Source organism: Microtus oregoni, unplaced genomic scaffold (genome assembly GCF_018167655.1).
Source record: "Microtus oregoni isolate MIOR12 unplaced genomic scaffold, Mior012 000054F_ref0000373, whole genome shotgun sequence".
Lineage (NCBI taxonomy): Eukaryota > Metazoa > Chordata > Mammalia > Rodentia > Cricetidae > Microtus > Microtus oregoni.
The window spans coordinates 12,857,563-12,878,835 of record NW_024543830.1 but is presented as its reverse complement, the minus strand read 5'-3'; the positions used below and the strand labels follow the sequence as shown (position 1 = coordinate 12,878,835).

The 21,273-nt window shown below is 47.4% G+C and overlaps 1 long non-coding RNA gene across 1 annotated transcript; it reads left to right on the top strand.

Annotated features, from left to right (window-relative positions):
- Nucleotides 1-1,909: 1,909 nt before the first annotated feature.
- On the top strand, nucleotides 1,910-19,329 carry LOC121437753. Its single transcript, XR_005973011.1, has 3 exons — nucleotides 1,910-1,959; nucleotides 3,913-4,001; nucleotides 19,318-19,329. It is a non-coding gene; the product is annotated as an uncharacterized LOC121437753 (long non-coding RNA).
- The last annotated feature ends 1,944 nt before the right edge of the window (nucleotides 19,330-21,273 follow it).

Genomic DNA, 21,273 nt, shown 5'->3' with positions numbered 1-21,273 from the left:
GGTGTAGAGGGAGGGGGGGCGGGGAGACTAGGCAGAGCCTGGTGCGTCTTCTCAGGAGAGTGGAGGAATCTTAGGGTGTGCCTGGAGGTGGTGGTGGAGTGTGCCGCCGACTCGGGTGTGAGCGCGTGTGCCGGCGAGGGTGGGCATGGGGCGAGCGTGGCAAGGTGAGCTTGGCTTGGGAGTGGGGGAGGAGCCGGGCGCGGCGTGATCATGAGTTCGGGGGCGTGTGTGGCTGGGGACTTGGAAAGAGGTAGGGAGCACCGGCATGTGTGCGCATGGGGTGTGTACACTTAACTGGATGTCCGTTTCCCATTCACTGTCCACGCGGCAGAGCAACTCCTCTCCTTGGTCATCTAGTGAGGCTCTGCCTGTCTCCGCGCAAGCTTCCAAGCTGACCCTGAACTGTCAGCTGCTTGTGCCAAAGCTGGAAAGGTCTCAGGGGTGTCTAACTGCCTGAGCCGCTTTCCTACAGGAGTGAGAGGTCATGGTCCGGATTTGCTCCAGTCCTTCACCACGGTTGTTCAGAATTAAGATCGAGGATTTGGGAATGTTAACTCTCACTTCCCTATCTTCCCAGTACGGGCCCAGGCCTTCGGACCTTTCCAGAAACCCAAAGATCCCTATTGCTTAATACTTCGACCCAGGATGGGGAGTGGGAGACTGACGGTCGCCCATGGGGCGTAGTGTCCAGCCAGTAGTCCCCTGGTCACCGGGGCGGTACGGCTGTAGTGCTGCCCCGGCAGCTGAGCCAACTGGCTTTCCGGGTGTCTCTGGCCTGGGTGCTGGGAATTCCGGGCCTGGAGATCGCGAAGCAGGCAGCTTTGTGCCTCTGCAGGGACCGGAACGCTCTGGCTTGGGGGATCGCAGTTCTGAAGTGTGGAGAGGTGTATGCTGAGACACAAATGGAGAGAAATGCGAAATGCGCGGCGAGGGTGACAGTGGACTTGGCAGGGCATGCCTTTCACTGTGGCTGGAAAAAGACCTTCCTGAGTCCAGAGTAGCGGTTCTGACTTGTGGCAAACCGAGCCCGCTCCAGAAGTACAGGGTGAAGAGTAGTTTTTGAGGTGTCAGCTACTCTGGGCCTCTGGTAGCTCGGAGCTTCTCATAGGCTCATTTACTCTAACCAAAGCTTCCTCAAGTTGTCAGTCTGAAAGGTGCACAATTGGCCCTTCAGGAGGTGGGCGTGGACCCCATTAGCATTTGCCAAGAGTCCTAGAACCCTGGGGGATTTGCATACTAATTTGCATACAGTAATAATGATTAACAACAGTGCCACTCCCTGGCCAACCCAGGAAGAATTCAGGGAAGGCCCTGGCAGGGATTCTCCCTCCCTCTTCTCCTTGGGGAAGAGGTTTTGATGTTGGGTTTTGTTTTTGCTTTTTTAATTTGTTATTTTTTAATAGTTGCTGTGACCCCTGAGGGAATGTACTTTGTCCCTGAAATGGTCTGGTCCAACAGGCACACTTTCCTTTGGTTTTCCACCTTCTGCCCGACAGTGGAAATTCAAAATTTTATTTCTGCCTAGGTTAGGATTTCCTTTACATTCCTGCAGTTGTTCTGCAGTGGGAAGGTAGTTTTGGAGTCAAGTCTTCCAAACTGTCAGGGAACAAATGGTTACCTAGGAACAGCAGTAGACTCTTGGAGTGATCTATTAATGAGACAACATGTGCCCTCCGGGGTTTTGGAAACCCTAATTGAAGCCAGGACACTCACTGGACACCCTGCCCCACCTTCTCCAATCCTGTCTCTCAGATGCTCCTACCTGGTAGTCTAAGAAGTGTCTGTGAACTGCTCTTTTTGTCACCAATAACTGGCAAAAAAGTAAGGGAGGCTTGGATTTCTAGTTCAAGCCAGTGTGGGTTTTGTTTACAGATGCTGAGGAAAATGGAACAAGTAGAGGAGAAAGGAGGTGCTGGATCTGAGACACTGACGGAAGAGACATTGTCCAGGAGACTTTGGGTACCCGCCCTCCATCTCTTACTGGAATCTCCTCAGCCATGTCTGTTGGTTCCTTCCCCCCTCTGCCTCTGGCCCAGCCTGGCCGGGATTTTTCATTTGCTTTTCCCCCATGACACGGCCGCTTTTCCTTTAACTCTCGGCTTCTATTTAAAAAGCTAATTTGGGAGCTTGTCGATGCTCCCAATTCAGACATTTTAAATAGGAACTGAAAGTCAGGAGCTGCCAGGGCACTAGGTTTCCTCCTCTCACCACTGGCTCTGCTGAAGTGTTGGTTCAGTCACTCTGGCCCCAGTGAGTGTGCGTGTGCATGTGCGTGTGTGTGTGCGTGCGTGCGTGCGTGCGTGTGTGTGTGTGTGTGTGTGTGTGAATGCCCTGCAAGCTCAGGGTGTATTTCAGGTTATCCTTTCTATTTAAGGATAGTGTTCCTATAGAAGACTCTGAGTGTGTGTGTGTGCGTGCACACACGTGCACGTATGTGTGTGTGTGTCTGTATCCTTTCCTGCACACAGGAGGATTCTTCACTAGTCCCGAGGCTCTGGCCACTGTTTGCAGAGCTTGTCATCCTGGGGTCTGTTAGAGGAAGGAGCAGCATTGCTCAAAGTCAGCTTTGTCTTTGCTGACATGCCAGGCTGTTATTGTCTGTGCAGCACTTTGTACTCAAACTTGCTCTTTGAAGCTTGCGTGAGCTTCCTGAAGGGTCACTCTCACCCCCCCCCCCCCCACTCCTTGTTCCTGTCCTACTTTGGCTGTTTGTCCCATGCTGGGCAAGCATTTTGGAGTTGGGACTCTTCTGAGGGTTGCAACCTTTATACCTGTCAGAGTGCGGTGAGCCTTGAAGGAAAAAGAAAATAGACTTTGAGGTCATGGTGATTAGGTTTGAACCTGCCTCTGTTGTTACCTAGCCGTGGGACCCTAGGGAGCATGCTTGACCTCTCTGTGCCTTGGGTTTTTTTTTTTTCTCGATTCTACAATGTCTAATGATAGAATTGTGGCACTTCAGTAAATATCATAGCGAACATACTTAGAACAATGCATGAAATTTGGGCAGTTGGTGGTTGTTCAAGATAGGAAGTACAGAGAAATCTGTCTAGGGAAGGAGTTATAACTGCCAGATTGTGTGCGTGTGCGGGTGTGCGTGCATATACATTAAGTCAATGTGCACATGACAATACAGATTTCAGGCCACAGCCGACTGTGTCAAATTTACCTCACTGGCATAGCTGAGTCCCTAATCTCCAGAAGACCATAAAAGAACAGAGGCAGGGTTGGACGGACAGGGAAAAGAAAGAGGATTGCCAGGCCAGTGTCCTAGGGGCCAGTTTTATGCAGGAAGAAGGAGTTCCAAGACCCGTTTGTCCACATGCTCCCACCTCCCTGCCTTACCCATATGTACAGCTGCGTTCCATGGAATGAAACTGCAAAGGGAGTGCTCAACGGGTAGCCCCTAGTTCTTGGTGTCACTTTCTTTGGTCCTATCCCTGCCTCTCACCCCCACGCCCATCTCACCACTGGGCAGAGGAACTGATGAATTAACTCTTGGAGTCCGTTTCTCTCAGTTCAAAAGAATATGAGCATACGAGGAGGGACACAGTAGACCATAAGCAGGAAGAGGGGCTGTAAGCAACATAGGCTCTCTGAGGGATCCAGTACTACCCTGCAAATCTTGGAGTATATGCGGTGTCTTAGTTACCTTTCTAATGCTGTGATAAAACACCATGATCAAGGCAACTTAGCGAAGAAAACATTTACTTTGGGGCTCATGGTTTCAGAGGGTTATGGTCCATGGCTACCATGGTGGGGAGCATGGCAGCAGACAGGTAAGCGTGGTGCTAGAGCAGAAACTGAGGGTTTACATTTGATCCACAAGCACAAAGCAGGGTGGTGGCGTTGGGGGCAGGGGGAGAGCTGGGAATCATGCGGACTTTTGAAATCTCCAAACCTACCCCTCCCCAGGACACACCTGTAACAAGACCACATTTCCTAATTCTTCCCAAATAGTTTCACCAACTGGGGACCAAGTATGCAAACATATATGTCTATTGGTGAGTATTTTCACTTAGACCACTGCATCTAGCTCTGCATGTCAACTTTGATCTGGGGAACGGCCCCATACTGGCTACTGGCTGTGTCTTCTATGCCCTCATGGTAGACATCACCACTGATAGATGCATGAAGGAAGATGATGGGCGGGAGGGGCTTCTATAGCAGTCACCTCATTCTTTGAGACAGGCCTCATAATTAGAACTTGGGGCTCACCAATTAGGCTAGGATGTTTGGTCAACAAGCCCCAGGGATCCTCCTATCTTCACCTCCCCAGAGGGGATGGTAAGCACACACTACTGCACCTGGCTTTTTATGGGGGCATCAGATAGTAAACTCAGGTCCTCATGCTTGTGTGGCAAGCACCTTACCAACCGAGCTGTTCTTTGCTCCAGGTGCCTCCTCCTGCATGTCTCCAGGATGATTTCTTACTCTTCCTTGGTTCTCTGTCTGTCCTTTTCCAGGGAGCGTTTATACAGACTTGTTTAAGTTCATTCTCATGCCGAGGATCCTTTCCAAGCTCACCCTGGTTCCATCCTTGACCACCCTGCCTCTTTGCTACATCTCACTACCCTCTCCTGTTGGACTGTCACCATCAGTGCCCTCTCTCTCACTTCCAGTCCTTCCTGACCTCCACTTACACTGTTCTTATGCCATCTTTCTGATGGCATCTTGTCCCGTCACACCTTCAAGCCCTTGTACATGCTGCCACATCCTCCAGAAATGCCCACCACTGTTTTCTGTCTGTTCTCACATTGAGGGGAGAAGTGACCAAATGTTCATTCACCCCAGCCAGGGGACTGGTGACTGACCAACGATTGATTCCACTCAAGTGCAGTTGGCAAAGCGGTGAGTTTATTGCCATTATATACAGGAGCATGGGTAATGCAAAGGAGCTGATTGCCAGGAAGGCTAACCCAGCTGGCGGGGAGAGGACTTGGGAACCCTGCATCCTTAGAGGTCTTTGCCCAACTTGAAGCCAGCTCTACCAGACAACTTCCTCTCTGAGGAAGCATTTACTGCTTTTGCAACCTTGGGGTTGATGGGGTGTGGTGGGATTCAGGGTATATATGATTGCGACTCTGCAAGTCTCTGTGTTTTCCACATTTTTAAGCTCATTAACTTGCTTATTCCTAGGAGTCTCTCTTTTCCTTCCAGGAGAGAATCTTGGTCTCAATTCCGAGGGAGTAGCTACCGATCACTCTCTTCTTAGCAGACTCAAACCTTAAATACCCAGCACAAGGTTCATGTGCTAAGTTTTGGTAAAAAATCTTTCCTGTATCCCAGATAAACTAACTATTCCCCCTTAGGGTGTACCCCAACCATGGTTCTTTCTACCTGTGTGGGCTTAGCTGTCTGCACAGAGGTGTCTCGTTCTAGCCTTTGTGTGCTGGAAGGCAGGGACTATGTGTCAGCCAACTGATTCCTGACACTGTGTGGCTCTAGGGAGCTACTCAGTGCATCTGGATTATGGTTTGTTCTAACAGTGAGTCCTGTGGTTCCCTTGATTATAGTGATGGAAAATGGCACAAGTTTGCCATCTGGTCAGTCTCCTGGTCCCTTTCTGATAGATCTCAATCAAGAACACGAGGAGGACATAATGGGAGTGGGCAGAGAAAAAGAACAAGGGTAATATTTTTGGGCCAATCCTAGATAAAAAGAGCCCCATGGTACCCCCTTCCAGGGAAAGGCTACAACATGAGAGTCAACTGGTTCTGCCTGTGCAGACAGGCCAGTGTTCAGCCAGATTGGTGTGTGGGGGCTCCTTTCTTCCCACCCTGGCAAGAAGTGAATCACATCCTTAGAACATCACCTCCTTGGGAACAGCCAGGACACAGCCAATTGCAATGTCCCTGATTATTTGCAGCTGCGGCCATAAAGACAAGCATGGCTTAAAGACGCCAAGACCAAAGGCTGCTGGATTTGCAGTATAGCCTTATGCGAGAACCATAGCAACAAGTCCCGATAGTGGAAGCTTAGTGGGGAGAGCAGTCTCCCTGGACGGACCTGGTTTCAAAGTTTGACTCTGACATTTACTGGCTGGGTGACTTTAGGCAAGCCACTTCACTTCTCTAAGGATTACCCCCCTTGCCCGAAAGGGTTCTGATGATGGCATTATTCCACAGGGCCCATAAGGATGGTGTCAAATTATGAAAACATGCCTCACATTCAATTACAAATAAAAATGTTAACTGTTAGGGCATTGTCGCTGAGTCTAGATGAGTCCAAAACCAGATCCTTAAAATATTCGGTAGAGCTCCCCAGACAGTGTGTATGAACTCAGGCAGGTCACCAAGCTCTTTGATGAGTGTGCACCTGCACCTCAGGATGTGTGAAATCAGAGTCTACCCCCTAGACATTTCTGCCATTGCCACCTCTTTCTATTCTCTGGTACCCTGTTTCTGCAACCGTACACTTTAAGGGCTGTTTTCTTTTTTAAAAATTTATTATAATTATTTATTTACAATTTATATAGTTTATGTGTGTGTGAACATACTCAAGGTTAGAGGACAGCTTGAGGGAAGTGGATCTCTCCTTCCACTATGTGGGACTGCAGGACTGAACTCAGGTCACCAGACTTGGTGACAAGTACCTTTATCTGTTGAGCTATCCCATTGGCTATCTTTCCTTTTATTTTCCGTGTGTGTGTGTGTGTGTGTGTGTGTGTGTGTGTGTGTGTGTGTATGTATATCTGTGCACATGTGTGGATGTGTGCACCTATGCATGCATGTGTGTTTGGCCAGAGAAGGATGTGGGATGTTCTGCTCTATCGCTGTCTGCCTATTCCTCTGAGATAGGGTCTTACTGAACCTGGAGCTGGCAACCAGCAAGTACCAGCGGTCCTCCTATCTCCATCTCTACCACACTAGGGTTACTGACTGGCACAGACACACCCCACTTTCTACGTGCATTCTGCGGTCTGAATTCAGGTTGTGCATGATTATGATTGTGCAATGAATGCTCTTACCAACTGAGTCATTTATCCAGCTCTTCAAGGGCTCCATTTCTACCCACCCCCTCCTCGCCAGTAAGAACTGATAAATCATTTAGACTAACATACAAGTGACTGCCGTGTCCAGTGAAACAGTTTTCACGTGTAAATGGGACAGAGCATGAGCCAAGGCAATCAAGGAGAGTCAATGAGATTTCTAGCATTCACCAAAGTAATGAAAGAAAACTTGAGGAGCCCAGGAGCTGTTTCTTAACTCCACAGATTTCTGTTCACTGAACCAAATGATGTGATTATATATCATGAGGTGGGCTGTTTCTCTAAAGGGATTTGTTCACCATTTTTATCCACCTACTTCCTTTGGCACACAAACAGACACATTTCATAAGAATCCAACCCCTTCCCGTCTACACATCTGTGATACTTACAACTAAATGTTTGCTCTCCAGAGCTTAAAGCCTGAGTTGGCTGCCTCCATGAGTTTGTCGGAGACTCGGCTACAAACTCATTCATTGCTCTTGTGTAAACAGAGACAGGCCAGCTCCCATGTCTATACTCCAAGGTCTTAGGCTTTTAATTCTCTGCAAAACCGTTGTTAAGATGGGTTCTCAAAACTTTTCAAAACATTTTGAATCTTTATATATGATAAAATTGTATGATCCACTCCATGACCCCTCATTTTAGCATTGAACATTAGCAACTCATGACCCAGCATGCTCATCTGTGTCCTAAAACCTCTATTCCACAATTTCAAGGCACATTCCAGGTGTCATATGATATCATGGTCAACAAAAGCCACCTTTTCAGAGGAGACATCCTTCTTGCCTCTTTTCCGTGAAACTGAGAACACCTGATACTTGTATCTTTGTGTACCAGATATGGTCTTGGGAAAGCTCTGAAATTTCCTGCATTATGTCTAAAGTTCTCTTCTGTCCTTTGGGTGAAAGGGACACACACTTATGCTTGCCAATGATATCTCCATGTGTAAGCATCTTGGCATCAGTAGGTGTGCTGTGATGAGGCCCAAGCTAAGAGGCTGGAGTCAGTTCAGAGCACAGCGGGGCTCCCGTCTTGGTTAGGACGCCTATTACTGTGAAGCACACCAGGACCAAAAACATCTCAGAGAGGAAAGGGTTTGTTCCAGCTTACAGCTCTCAGGTCCCACCATTGCAGAGCAAAGTTAGCATGGAACTCAAGACAGGAACCTGGAGGCAGGAACTGAAGCAGAGGCCATGGAGGGGTGCTGCGTACTGACTTGCTCACCATAACTTGCTCAGCCTGCTTTCTTGTAGACCCTAGGACCACCAGCCCAGGAATAGCATTATTCATAATAGACTGGGCCCTCCTACATCAGTCAAAGGTCCTACAGGCTTCCATAGAGGCCAATCTTATGGAGGCATTTTCTCAGTTGAGATTCCCTCTTCTCAGATAACTCTTTTAACAACTCTTTTGTCAAGTTGACAAAACAAAGCAAAGAGACAAAACAGAAACAAAAATCAACCAAAACAGCTCTTTATATTTCAGATGTGTTACTTCCCTTAGCTTTTTTCAAATCTAACTTTACTTCTATTTCACAGAAAACTGAGACAAGAAGCCACACAGAATATCTGTAGCAGCTGCCAATTAAACTGTTTATTTTCAATAGACACTGATGGATTGTTTCATTTCCAGGGTCCTTTGAAGTCAGTTTTGGCCATGTGACCAAGTTTTGGTCAAGGTAACACTGGCCAGTCTCCACAAAACTCCCAGGGTGACCCTGTGTACACTCTATCTTTATCTTGATCCAGTGGCTAAACAGGGTTTCAGAGGATGTAATGAAGGCCCAGCCACAAGAGGAAAGGAGCTTGGATTCCTAGGTGACTGTGTGGAACATAGAGAGACCCTTCCTAGCCTTCTGTGGCCTGTGAAATGAGCAACAACATAAACTGTCATGGGAACTGTTGGAATGTGGGTGCTGCACATTGGAATAACATGTCTACCCTTATCAGTACAGTGCTCTACAGAAGCTATAAGCCCTAAGTCTGATTATGCCTCTGCCTAGACTTCCCTGCACGTCACTGCTTTTAGGCACAACAAATATGAATCTCTTCTAAGACTCTGCTACATCCTCAGCATCTGGTGGAACCTCGTTCAAGAATCTCACATCTTATATTTGTGTTTCCTGGTATGATGGGACTATTTGAATTAATTTTTAAATTAAATGCCTTGTTTTTTAACTGTTCGAGTCATGCTTCAAGTATTAAATCACCAAGTGGAGTTCATGGTTACTGCACTGGATAGAGCAGATAGAAACTTTTCCACCACCATAGAATGTTAACCTAGGCAGTGCTGTTTTATGAAGACCCGCATCCACCCTCTTCCCTTCCCAAGAACCCACGGAAACGCTGGGAGAAGCCATGGTCTCTGCTCTCCAAAGCCCTTAGTGAGGTCATCTCATGTGTAAAGCCCTCTCCTCTGCCTCTTGGGCCTTTGTTCTCACCTTTCCCAGTGACTCTTCTGGCTATAGGCTTGTGTTTTCCGAATTAACCAGTAACAAACTTTAGATACAACTCCCTCAAGCAGAGTGAGTCCTAGACAGCCCACATGGCGTGGATGGTGTCTTCTGGGAGCAGGGCAAGTACCTCGTTCCCACTGTGGTGGTTTGAAAGAAAATGGTCCCCATAAAGGGTGACACTATTGGGAGGTGTGGTATTTTGGAGGAAGTGTGTCACTGTGGAGGGGGGCTTTGAGGTCTCCTATGCTCAAGCTATCCACAGTGTGGCACTCAGTTCACTTCCTGCTGTGTGCAGATCAAGATATAGGACTTTCAGCTCCTTCTCCAGTACCACGTCTGTCTGCATGTTGCCATGAAGATAATGGACTAAACCTTTGAAACTAAGCCAGAATGAATTAAATGTTTTCCATATAAGAATTGCCATGGTCATGGTATTTCTTCTCAGCAATAGAAAGTCGAACTAAGACATCCGCCTTTGCCCCATACAGGTGCTAAACATCACTTTTTTTCTCACTTCAGCTGTTGGGGGTTCATGCAGGCTCTTCCCTCTGGAGCAATTTTGCCCTTCTTCCCCTCCTCCACCCCCCCCTCCCCCGCTTATCTAACACTTAAATGGAGGTCATTTGCAGACTTCCCCACTCCTCCCTGCAAAGAACTTCTCCATACTTTCCAATCATCCAGAGAGAAGAACAGTGTACTCAGGGCAGGAATGGAAAGAAAACTGTCTTGTAGAAGGTCCTTTTGAATCCTCCTAAAGTATAAGCCTTGATTCACCCTCCCATCACTACACACACACACACACACACACACACACACACACTCCATCTACTTAATTTCTCTGCAGAGTCACTACAGAGACAAGTGGAATCTATCTCTTACAAGTTGGGATGACTGGAAACCACTCTGTTTCTTGGCCCCAACCAACCAACCATGTAGAAACAAGAATCATTTTACCATGGGCTTCAATCTTCCTATCTCCTTCCATTGCCAACACATGGCATACAGAATAAAGTAAGGCAGTTACAATCCCACTGGTGCCAATGATCTGAGAGTCTTTTCTTTCATGGGTGTTTTTCATGGGAACCTAAGCAGATCCAGACAGCTACTCCGGTTCCTGAGACAACACAATAAATCGCCAACGGCTGCTCTTCTATGGCTCCCAACTAATAAATCAAATCTATTGAACAATACATTTACTGCAAATTTAAGAAGTTGTTCTTCCACTTTTTAAGTGTGTGTGCTAAATCAAACTCGGAGTCATAAAGAAAGGAGATGGCCTGCCTTGGTGTAAGGAAAACAACAGCAAGCAGCCGCAAGCTCAAAGTGGCTAGACAGAACATTGCTGCCCTGTATTATGAGGGTGAAGATCCCTGGAGGATCCCTGGAGCCTCTTCCCTTCCCTCCCAGGCAGGCTGCTGTCCCCGAAGCTCCTGGCTTCTCAAGCAATGCTCAAGTCCATTTTGCAAACATGGGTTCACTGTGCACTGGTTCCCATGTGTTCCAGATGTGGGCAAAAAATGAAATATCTGGCATCCTCATTGGTGAATGGCAGCCGAGTGGGATGATGATGAGGAAGGGAGCATGGGAAGTCCCACTGGGTGCCATTATCCTGGAAGCTTTCTTTCCCTTCCCATGTCACCCTGCAGGTGCCACGGGTGCTCTGTCAGGAGGCCTGTTGTCATGGCTCTTCTTGGTTACCAACCTGACCACATTTGAAATGAACTAAAACCCAAGTGGCTGGGTACACCTGTGAAGGATTGTTCTTAATGAAATCGTTCCGTGTGAGAAGACCCACTTTTAATCCAGATTTTTTGAGTTGGCAAGATCCCCCTTTAATCTGGGTCACACTTTCTGCTGGAAGCCTGTTTAAGGACATGGGAGAAGGAAGTTGGCTCTCTGCCTGCTTTCTCTTGATCTCAGTGGAAAATCATTTCCTTCATTGGCGCCTGCTTTGGGATTTCATCATGTACTCAGGACCAGCTGAGACTTCCAGCCTCATGGGATGAACAACTGCTGGATTCTTGGACCTTCTGTTGGTAGACAGCCATTGTTAGACTAGCTGGACCTGGCCTGTAAGCCATCTTTATAAATCCCCTTTATATATAATATAATCTAGGGATCCTTAACTAATAAACCTGGAACGCAATACATATTTAATGTGAAGGAATACCTAATGAGTCTTTGTTCATTCGTATTAGTTCAGAAAAGCACTTATTAAATAATTGAGGCCAGCGGAGTAGTAGTGGCGCTCGCATTTAATCCCAGCACTTGTGAAATAGGCAGATCTCTGTGAGTTCAAGGCCAGCCTGGTCTACAATGTGAGTTCCAGTACAGGCTCCAAAGCTACACAGAGAAATTCTGTCTCAAAAAAAAACACAATAAAAAATAATAATAAATAAATAATTGAGGCCAGTAAGAAGGCTCAGTGGGTAAAGACACTTGCTGCCAAGTGTATGGCTACCTGAGCTCAAAAACAGGAAACACAATTGGTAGGAGAGAATTTACTCCACAAAACTCTCCCCTGACCTCCACATGCTCGCTGTGGTATGTGCCCCCTCAAAATAACTAAAGGTTAAAAACTGAACAATTCATCCATTTATCTAACATTTCCTTATTGAATGTCTCCTAACTGCTAGGAGTATGCTAGTGAGGGAACCAGGAGGATCTGCCCTGTTGGAACAAAACTCATGGCAAAAAGAGAGTCGGGTGTAAGTCTGCACTCTGATCTAATGTGCAGGTTTACCAAAAACCTCACTGGAAGGTCAGTGAAGATTGAGGGTGTAGAGAAGCTAGGTGTGTGTATGCATATTTGGGTGTGTGTGCATGCATGTGTGTGTGTGTCTGCACATGTGTGGAGGCCAGAGGCTGATTTAATGTATATTCTTGGATCAGTTTCCACCTTGAGACAGGGTTTCTCACTCAACTTTGAGCTCATCAGTTTGACTAGGTTGGCTGGCCAATACATTTTTTTTGCCCTGTCTTTGCCCTCTGTCCCCCAGCACTGGTGATACAAATGTGCACCCTTGTGCCCAACTTTTATGTGGGTGCTGTGGATTCAAACTCATGTCCTTATGCACTTTACCAACTTCCAGCCCCTGCTTTACAAATAGTTGAAACAATCGAATGGAGTACACTTATTCGTAGGAGGAACCAGAAATAAGCCTCACACAGGAATGTTGGTAGTAGTAACAGAGCTAGTACGTGTGCTCTACGGTAAGCCTAGACTCCAGGGCAGCTTGTGGCCCACCCTGAGTGAAAGCTACCCTGGAAGAGATGACACTTTAGCTGAGTCCGGAAAGGGGGTGGTACTTGGGATGATGTGAACACTAGCAGAGCAGACACCGAGGAATGAAGCAGGGCACAATATGGCAAAGACTAGCAAGACGGTCAGTCCGTCAACGAAGATCTCTGGTGACAAATGGAAGAACTGGATGCCATCCTGCCGGTCACAGGGAACTACCCTGGGCTTAGGGCAAATGCATAATACAATTAGATCTGTGATTGCAAGCCCACTCTGACACAGTAGTGTGGAGGGTGGATTTGAGGAGGACTAGATAGGAAGCAGGGGGACCAATTAGCAGACTTGCAGCATTGCAGAGGAGCACTGGTAAGGGCCTCGACTAGTGTGGACGGACAAGTGAAGCATGCAAGAAATAGGTTAGCGGTAAAAGAAATCAGGACTCTGATTGGCTGGATGTGGAAGAGCACAGAAGGGCCCAGGTCGGGCCTCTGCTGTCTGGGAAGATGCTGCTGCTGGTCTCAGGCATGAGGGCTGGCAAGGTGGGAGTGGGGAGAGTGTAGACGGGTGGAGTAGTTAGGGACCCTTTAGGGAGGAAGGAGGTCGGAGCTCTCTCTTAAGTGCTGTCCAGCAGGATTATTAAAGCTGGGCTAGAAAAAGCCGTCAGCTGGGGACAGTTAAGCCCCAAGAGCGAAGCAAACCTTCAGAAAAGGGCCGGGCTTAACCCAAAACAAGCCCAACAGCTCTCTTGCTTTCAGGAGACAGAATTTTTTAAAATAAAGCTGTACAAATCCCAGCAATGCCGGCCATACTATCTAGGGCTTAGAGAACTGCTGATTGCTTGAGAGATAAAAAGAGAGATTAACTCTTGGATCTCATCCCTTGCCCGTCTTCTATCCTCTCCAGTATCCCCTCAAATGCACTTGCACGCGGGTACACACACATACGCAATGCGCACGCCTATTCCTTTCCCTCCCTAGACACCTCTTCTTATTCTGCACAACAGGCCTTTCACACTTTCTCTTTGTACCTGCTGTTCTCGCCTGCACTCCCCCATCTCAGTTCTCCGGTGGGCAGAACTATATTCCAGAGCCAGACATAGGATGCCTGGCCCCATTGCCCAGTATGGAATTAATTGTTCTGCCCTCATTCAACTTGACTACACTCTCCCCTACCAAATGGTACCACATCAGGTTTCTCTGAGAACTCAGAGTCTGAGGTCTTCTTGGCTGCCGGGCTGAACTCCCCAAATTGTATTTGTCTTGCAGTTCTCAGCAGCTGACAGAAGGTCTGGTTCATCGCCACGATTAAAAGAAAATTGTTGAGGGAATGAAAGAGCACATGTCCCAGAGGAGGACACAAGACACCATCAACGGCCGTTGCTTTATTGAAGAGAATCACCTTTGCCCTCCTGATGTTCGCACACCACATGGGAAATAAAATTGGGGCACACGGGAGACAAGGGCACAAAGGTGGCACCCACCTTCACCTTCCATTCTCATGAGCAGGCCTTTGTTTCTCCGAGACTGCTCTTTATTAGCTTTCCTCTTTACTGAGGAAGCGTTGGCTTTCGTCAAACGCAGCAGCTCCTTCGTACTGTAGTGACCACAGGCTCGTGCCAGTCAGCTTTCCATTACATAGCAAGGGCTCGGGACGATTAACTTAGAATGAGGAAACGCTTCCTTCGGCTCACAGTTGCAGATGGCTGGTCCAGCTGTGTTTGGACCTCTGGAGAGGCAGCACGCTGTGCCAGAGAAAAACCTGCTTATTTCATGGTCAGTCAACAAAGGAAGGGGCGGTCCCACTCCCACCTTCAAGGGTGTACTTCTGTAAACCAGACCTCCCCCCTCTAGAACTTGCCCCTTTAAGGTCCCATCACACCCTTAAACGGGCTTGCTGGGGACCAAGCCTCTAGCCCAATGGTTCTCAACCTTCCTGATGCTACAACCCTTTAATGTAGTTTCTCATGTTGTAGTGACCCCACCCCCCCCATCCACAAAATCCTTTTGTTTGCTACTTCATAACTGTAATTTTCCTGCTGTTATGAATCATAATGTAAATATCTGTGCTTTCCAGGATCTTAGGTGACCCATAGGTTGAGAACCACTACCCTAACCCAATGGCCTTAGAGTCCAGCACTTGTTTAACACATTTATGGAGACAGAAGCAAATGAATGAAGCCTCCAATCTTCTGGGATCTGCCCTCACAGAAACTTCTCAGAGTGACCATAGGTGACACACTCAGATCAGGCCTCCAGAGAGTCCTTTGCAGCCCTCTGGTTTCTAGCTGGCTTCCAGGGAAGGAAGGAATTACCTGCTGTGAACCAACTTGCCATCTCTGGGAAGCATCTGTGGGACAGGAGGACCTAGAGCCTGGAATCATCATCCCTGTGGGGACATTAACAATAGCAATGACGGGTGCAATGACAAACTCTTAGCTGCTGTTCGTCATGAACCACACAGCACTAAGGTCTTTTCTCTGCGTTCTAGGTTTCTCAGTTGTGCCAACACTTCTATGAAGCAGGTGCAGTCGTGCCCATAAATCAGATGAGCCAAGCAGATGCAGAAGGGCTGAGCGGTTTGCGCATGACCCCTTACAAGGGCTGGGCTTAAAACGCTGGAATCTGATTTCTGAGTGCCTGCTCCTGTTCATTTTTTCAATTACTTTAAAAGTATTTATTTGGGGTGTGTGTGTGTGTGTGTGTGTGTGTGTGTGTGTGTGTGTGTGTGTGTGCGCACGCACTATTGCACATGTGTGATGGTTAGAAGACCACTTGTAGGGAAGTAGATGTGTAAGATGAACAGCAAGGGTGAAAGTCAAAGTCACAGAGCCTGAGGATGTGTGAGATTGGCAGACCCTACCCTGACCGTCACCACTCTGCCCGGGTCTCTGTCTTCCTCTCCTCCGCCTTCTCTCCTCTCTGTCTGGGTGCTCTCCTTCCACCACAATGGTTCTGGAGATCAAACTCAGTCTGGCAGGCTTGGCAACAAGCACGTTTGCCAGCTGAGCCATCTCCCAGTCAGGGAGCTCTGACTCTGAAGTTCTACACTTCAGAGAAGTGCAGTAGGAAGGCTGATCTCCTGCCCACCCTCGGAAGGACACCTGGAAACAAGAGGCCAGCATGTGCTCGTTGCTCTAGGTCCACGTAGGGTAGGGAAAGCAGATGCTCTCTCTGGCTAATAAGAGCTCTGCACAACCCCTCAATCCTAAGTGAATTAGGAGGTGCCTCTGCCCTCCCTTACCCCCTGGTCTCCCAGCAGTGGCCTTTGACTGACTGCTTCTTTGGGATGCCAGGATTGCTGCTGTCTAGAGCCGAATCTCCATGCTGGTAGTTTTGGTTGCTATGGTAATTGAATTCACTTAGAGGTGTCTCTAAGCTAGTTTGTCTACCTCTGTCTGCCTGCAACTTGGAAGGGTACAGCCTAGGGCTAATAGCAAGACACAGGAGGAATTGGCACTTTGGGGACCCCTGTGTTTTTTTTTCTGATCTAGAGGTCCTTCTTGGAGGTGAACAGAAAATTGTGGAGAAATGTTCTTTCCATGTCTCTCCATGTTCCTTTCTGCTGTGCTTCATTCCTTTCTGTGTAGAAAAGCATGGCCAGCAACAGTGGAAAACACTTTGAGAGCATCTTACATTCTGTTGGTCACCAAACACTCCCTGAGAGCTATTCAGGCACGGCTGCTTGTCGCTGGCTGCGGAGGTTTCATACCTCAGCATCCAGAACTGCAGGAAGCACTCCCAAATCCTGTATTGCCATGTGGCTACTGCTCTGAGATTCAAGAGAATGACCAGCCAGAGGCAGGAACGGATAAGGAGGCTAGGGGTTGTGGGGCACTGCCTTTCCCCATTTTCTCTGCATAAGGGAGATTTATCAGGAAACCCCGGCTGCTGAAAACCTGAAAGAAGGAGCAGAGAGTCTCAAATCTAAGCGGTGGGCTGGGCTGTCAGTCCAGGGTCTTGAGTAGTGACTCCGAGTCGTTCCTTCTACTGTCAACACTAGAGCAGGTGAAACCAACACACAAAGACTAGCAGCAAGGGTGGGAGACAAAGTCGTGGAGCCTGAGGGCTTGCGATGGGCGGATTCTTTCACCAGCCTTGCAGCGGTGCAAGAGCTGAGCCTTGTGTCATCACCGAATGAAACCAGCAACCAAGCGTGTATGTAGCTCCAGCCATGTGTCAGCAGTCACACTAAGGGCTGAGAAGCCACAGTTGAGGAGGATGGCAAATGACTGGTACAAAGAGATGCATACTAGAACTCTGGCAAGGGCCATGTGCTCTGGAAACCCAGCACCGGGGGAAGAGGGGAGAGACATCAGGGGAGGATGCACATAAGGCAAGACTTGCTGACTTAGACGGGTGATGTGGGGAGGCACTCTGAGACCAAAGTCATTTTGTGCAGACAAGGATGTCAACGAGTACTCAGAAGTGTGACCATGACCGGCGGAGATAGAGAAGACTGAGCAAGGAGAGTGACAGGAGCCAGCCAGTCAGGGAAGCAAATGGTGGGAAGTTCTTTGGGGGTCTGTACTGCAAGAGGCCAGAGACCCTTCTGTGAAAGAACTGTGCATTTGTACAACAATGCTGGCAGTGCTGAGCAGAGAGGGTAGAAGTAAGGGATGCGCAGCCTAAGCTGGAGCTGCCGAGCCACCGAGGAAGGAAGCCCACCTAAGGATGGGTAGCAGCAGAAACTGTGGTCACTGGACCACACAGGAGGAGGAACCGTGCAAAGCAGAATGGGAAATGAAGTGAAATTAGGAACCTCAGACGTGAACTTGGGGAGTTCTGTTTGGAAAATGTGGATGAGCTGTCTAGAATATTCAAAGTCAAGTACCTGATAGGCAGTCAGAGTGAATTTATAGAACTGGGGACAGGGATTAAACACACGGAGATCATCAGAATAGAGGCGAGAGCTGGAACTGTGGGAGACAGCCGCACTCCCAGGAAGAAGGGTCACAGATGCCAGAGTAGACAAAGACAGCTCTTCAGACAGTGGTCTTTCCAGCAGACGGTGGAGCAGCCTGGAGTCTGGGGTCAGTGGGAGAAGACTGGTCCACAGGGGATGTGATTTCAGTAAAGATGCTACGGAGGGAAGGTTGTGGGAAAACGGTAAGAAGAGGTGGCTCTCAGAAGTGAGAGTGCCTAGAAACCCTGGTGCCTGGTTAAGACCGAATGGCAGGACCCTGTCCCCACTACGTAGAGCCCAGGAATTTGCATGTCTAGCAAATGCCAAGTTGCTGCGGAGGTTGTAGGAATCATACTTTGTGAGCTGCTGATCTAGATGGCCAAACCTATACTCAATAAGGTCCAGCTATCTAATGCATCCCTTCTTATCATGACTCAAGTTTGACCTGATGAGAGGAGGAAGATGGGCTTTGTGTAAAGAATAGAGGTGGAGTATGTGAGCCGACTCCCTGGAAATAGAATGGGTGCTACCAAGAACAGGAGGAAGAGGAAGAGAGAAGATGCTGGAGGCTTGGCACGGGAATGGAAGGGCAAAGGAATATGATGGCCCAAGGCAGGTGGCCTTGACTACATAGAAGTGACTTTAGGTTACGTGTAGAGGGCAAAAAGTATGGCGACTGGAACAAGCATCAGACTTTGTTTGGCCAATGTCTGGTGTCTTCATCCAGAAGAATCTCGTCACTTTTCCTCAGCTCTGTCTTTCAACCTTTGAGGGTCACTGTTAGCCTCTGGGCCTCAACCTTACCCTCAGCACAGAGGGAGCTACCTTGTGCCTTCATACCATCACGAATAGAAGTTGCTCTGGAGACAGGAAGAACACACACTTTTTCTATTTTTCATCCAAGCTACCAGTTCGGACCCCAGCAGTAGGGTAAGGAGGCTCCTGATCCCAGTGCTAGTCTCCCTTTCCTATCCAGCCCACCTTGCCATGGAGACCCTAAGTTTACTCTGTACCAGTGGAGGAAGCCCATAAAACAAATCTAAATCCAATCCATTGGTGTCCAAGAGCACATTACCAAAATAGACGAGACACCATGGGCAGTATTTAATTATGAGCAGGCAGAACAAATAGGAAGGATGCAATAAAAATGCTAATCAGGAAGGAAAAAACAGACTTCATTTTCTTCTAGAGCAGACTAAAGCCCATCCCGTCCTCCTCCTTTCATACTCCTCAAACGAGGGCCACTGACTTTGCAAAGTGCCCCCTGACCAGCCTGAATTCATGTGTTGGGCTGTCTACAAGTGAACCCATCTCCAAGCTACTTAGGCTGAGTTTCGGGACACTCAGCCAAGCTCTATGCCACATGTTCTCAGGTCAGTTCCACCCAGCTTGGCTGCGCTTGACGTAGAAGTGTGATTCAGTATTTGAAGGCTCTCCTTGGCTGACAACTCGTGTAGTTGGATTCTTTCTGTCACTCTGTCCTTCCTTGTTAATTTGTTCCACTGCTGCGAATGACAGATTCAGTTCTTTAGTTTCCCCAGGTAGCTGGAATGTCTGAGACCCAGCATGTTATTTTTGGATAAAATTTTCTTTCTTCATAGCACCGACCACCAGGTCCTTGTCCTGGCTTGACCTTTCTGTTTCATGGTTACCCCAGCCACCCTTATTGATCCCCCAGCAATTTCCCCTTCAATTGATCGATATCTTTTGTTTCTTCAAATTCTTATGCAGATATGAGCTCTTCCCAATGTAACCTAGAGAAGAATTATCCTGAAGGACCACCAAACCATTTATCTTCTCTCTACACCCACAGAGAGCCAGCATCTAGTATCACAACCCCTGGCTACTGCTACTTCTTAGAAAAATGTCTGTTTGGATGTGAAGTTTACATTTCAGCTAACCTGCTTGCCTGCTATGAGACCTTGGGTGAATTTCCTACCATCGCTGTGCCTGTTGCCTCATTCCAAAAAATAGAGATGACATCCGTCACATAGTTATTAAATTAATTCAATGAAGAGGCACACAAAACGCTTAGAAATCTTCCTACCACATAAATAAACATCTAGTGCTAGCCACTGCTGTTGCTGTATTTGCTATTAAATATATTACTATGCTTACTATTTCCTATTAAAATCAGTGATAATCTTATTTGCTTGTATGCTTAGATACTAGGTAAAGTGTTTGGAGTGAATAAACATTCAATAATCTTGAACAGATGAATAAATGGTCTTTTAGGCTTCTTATTCCAAAGGTTTTTCAATTTAAAGAGATGACCTACATGTTGATAACCATGCTTAAAACTTATATAACTAACGGTATGATTTCAGCATCTATGGGGCAGCGATTTCCAATCAACAGTTTTTCCCACTTTGCTTTCTGTTTAATCTGGTGGTCAGTTCCTAGTAACATAGCTAGCTCTGATGTCCTGGTCAGTAGCTCGTTGTTCTTTTCCCTGGGGCTGAATCTCCTCCTTAACTGTAACAAAAGCAATAAAATGTTAGAAAGAACCAGCAAAGCAGTAAAGGATACAGAGGAAACTGCCAGCTCTGGAGACCGTATTTCCTGCTTTAGAAGCAGTACTTCCTGGGTTCTACCTGGGCCCCTAGTCATCACAATCATTGGAAAGACTGAGGCTCTAAAGTCAAGTGGGCTGTCCACTAGTAGACAGGGAGACTGAACTCTGCAGGAGGTGGAACTGAGCCCAGGCACAATGAGGATCCTTCTAGACTCAAGTGCCAGGCTCTCATGGGCAGAGCGTTGCTCTCTTCCACACCTCATTAGAGAGCTCTGGTAATGGAGAGTGGAAATACTTTATTCAAACATTGCTGGACAGCCGGGATATGAATTTGCTATGGATGATCAAGACCAAATCTCAATAGATAGCCAAGTTACTCCGTTCCAGCTCAGAAGAAGAAGCAAATGAAGACCTGAGAGCTGCAGTAGCCCCCACTGGTACCGCCCATGCTACTGACCACAGGGATAATCCCAGATGCTTCTTACAGAACACAAGTGGGTGGGCGGTGTTTCAATTCTCCCTCCTTTGCTTTGGCAGTCTTTGAAAATATATCCTTTATTTGCACATGGCTCAATCAAATGTCACCAACTCCCAGAGTGAACTGGAGTTATCTTATGTAAACACACACATACATTCTCCATTGCTGACATGGAGAGAAAGCTTGCTTTATCCAGTATTACACACCTTGTACTTTTTTCCCACTTAATATATTTTGGTGTTTGCGCTGTTTCAGAATACATGTACTTACACTATTGCTTTGGTGGATGCCTTAGATTGCGTTATAAAAAGCAGTTTATTTAACAAGCTTACTTACAATGTTTCCAATCATTAGCTTTCACAAATAAAGCCATTATGAATAGCTACAGGTTATTTGTGAGTGCATCACAAAATGACTCTCTACAAGAGGAATTGTTTGGTCAATGGTTTTTCCACAGGGAATTTTATTAACTATCGAAAACCAGTGTCTCACAGGTAGCCCCTCCCACTTTTTAGAATTGGTAAATCTGAAACTGCAAGAGGGCAAGCAACTTGACCAGTTGTGTAGACCCTAAATAAAATACCTGGAGCTGAGCATAGTGACGTGGGATCCCCTCTGGATGCTGTGAATATGTTTTATTACCATCGGTTAATAAAGAAACTGCTTTGGCCTATGGCAGGGCAGAATATAGCAA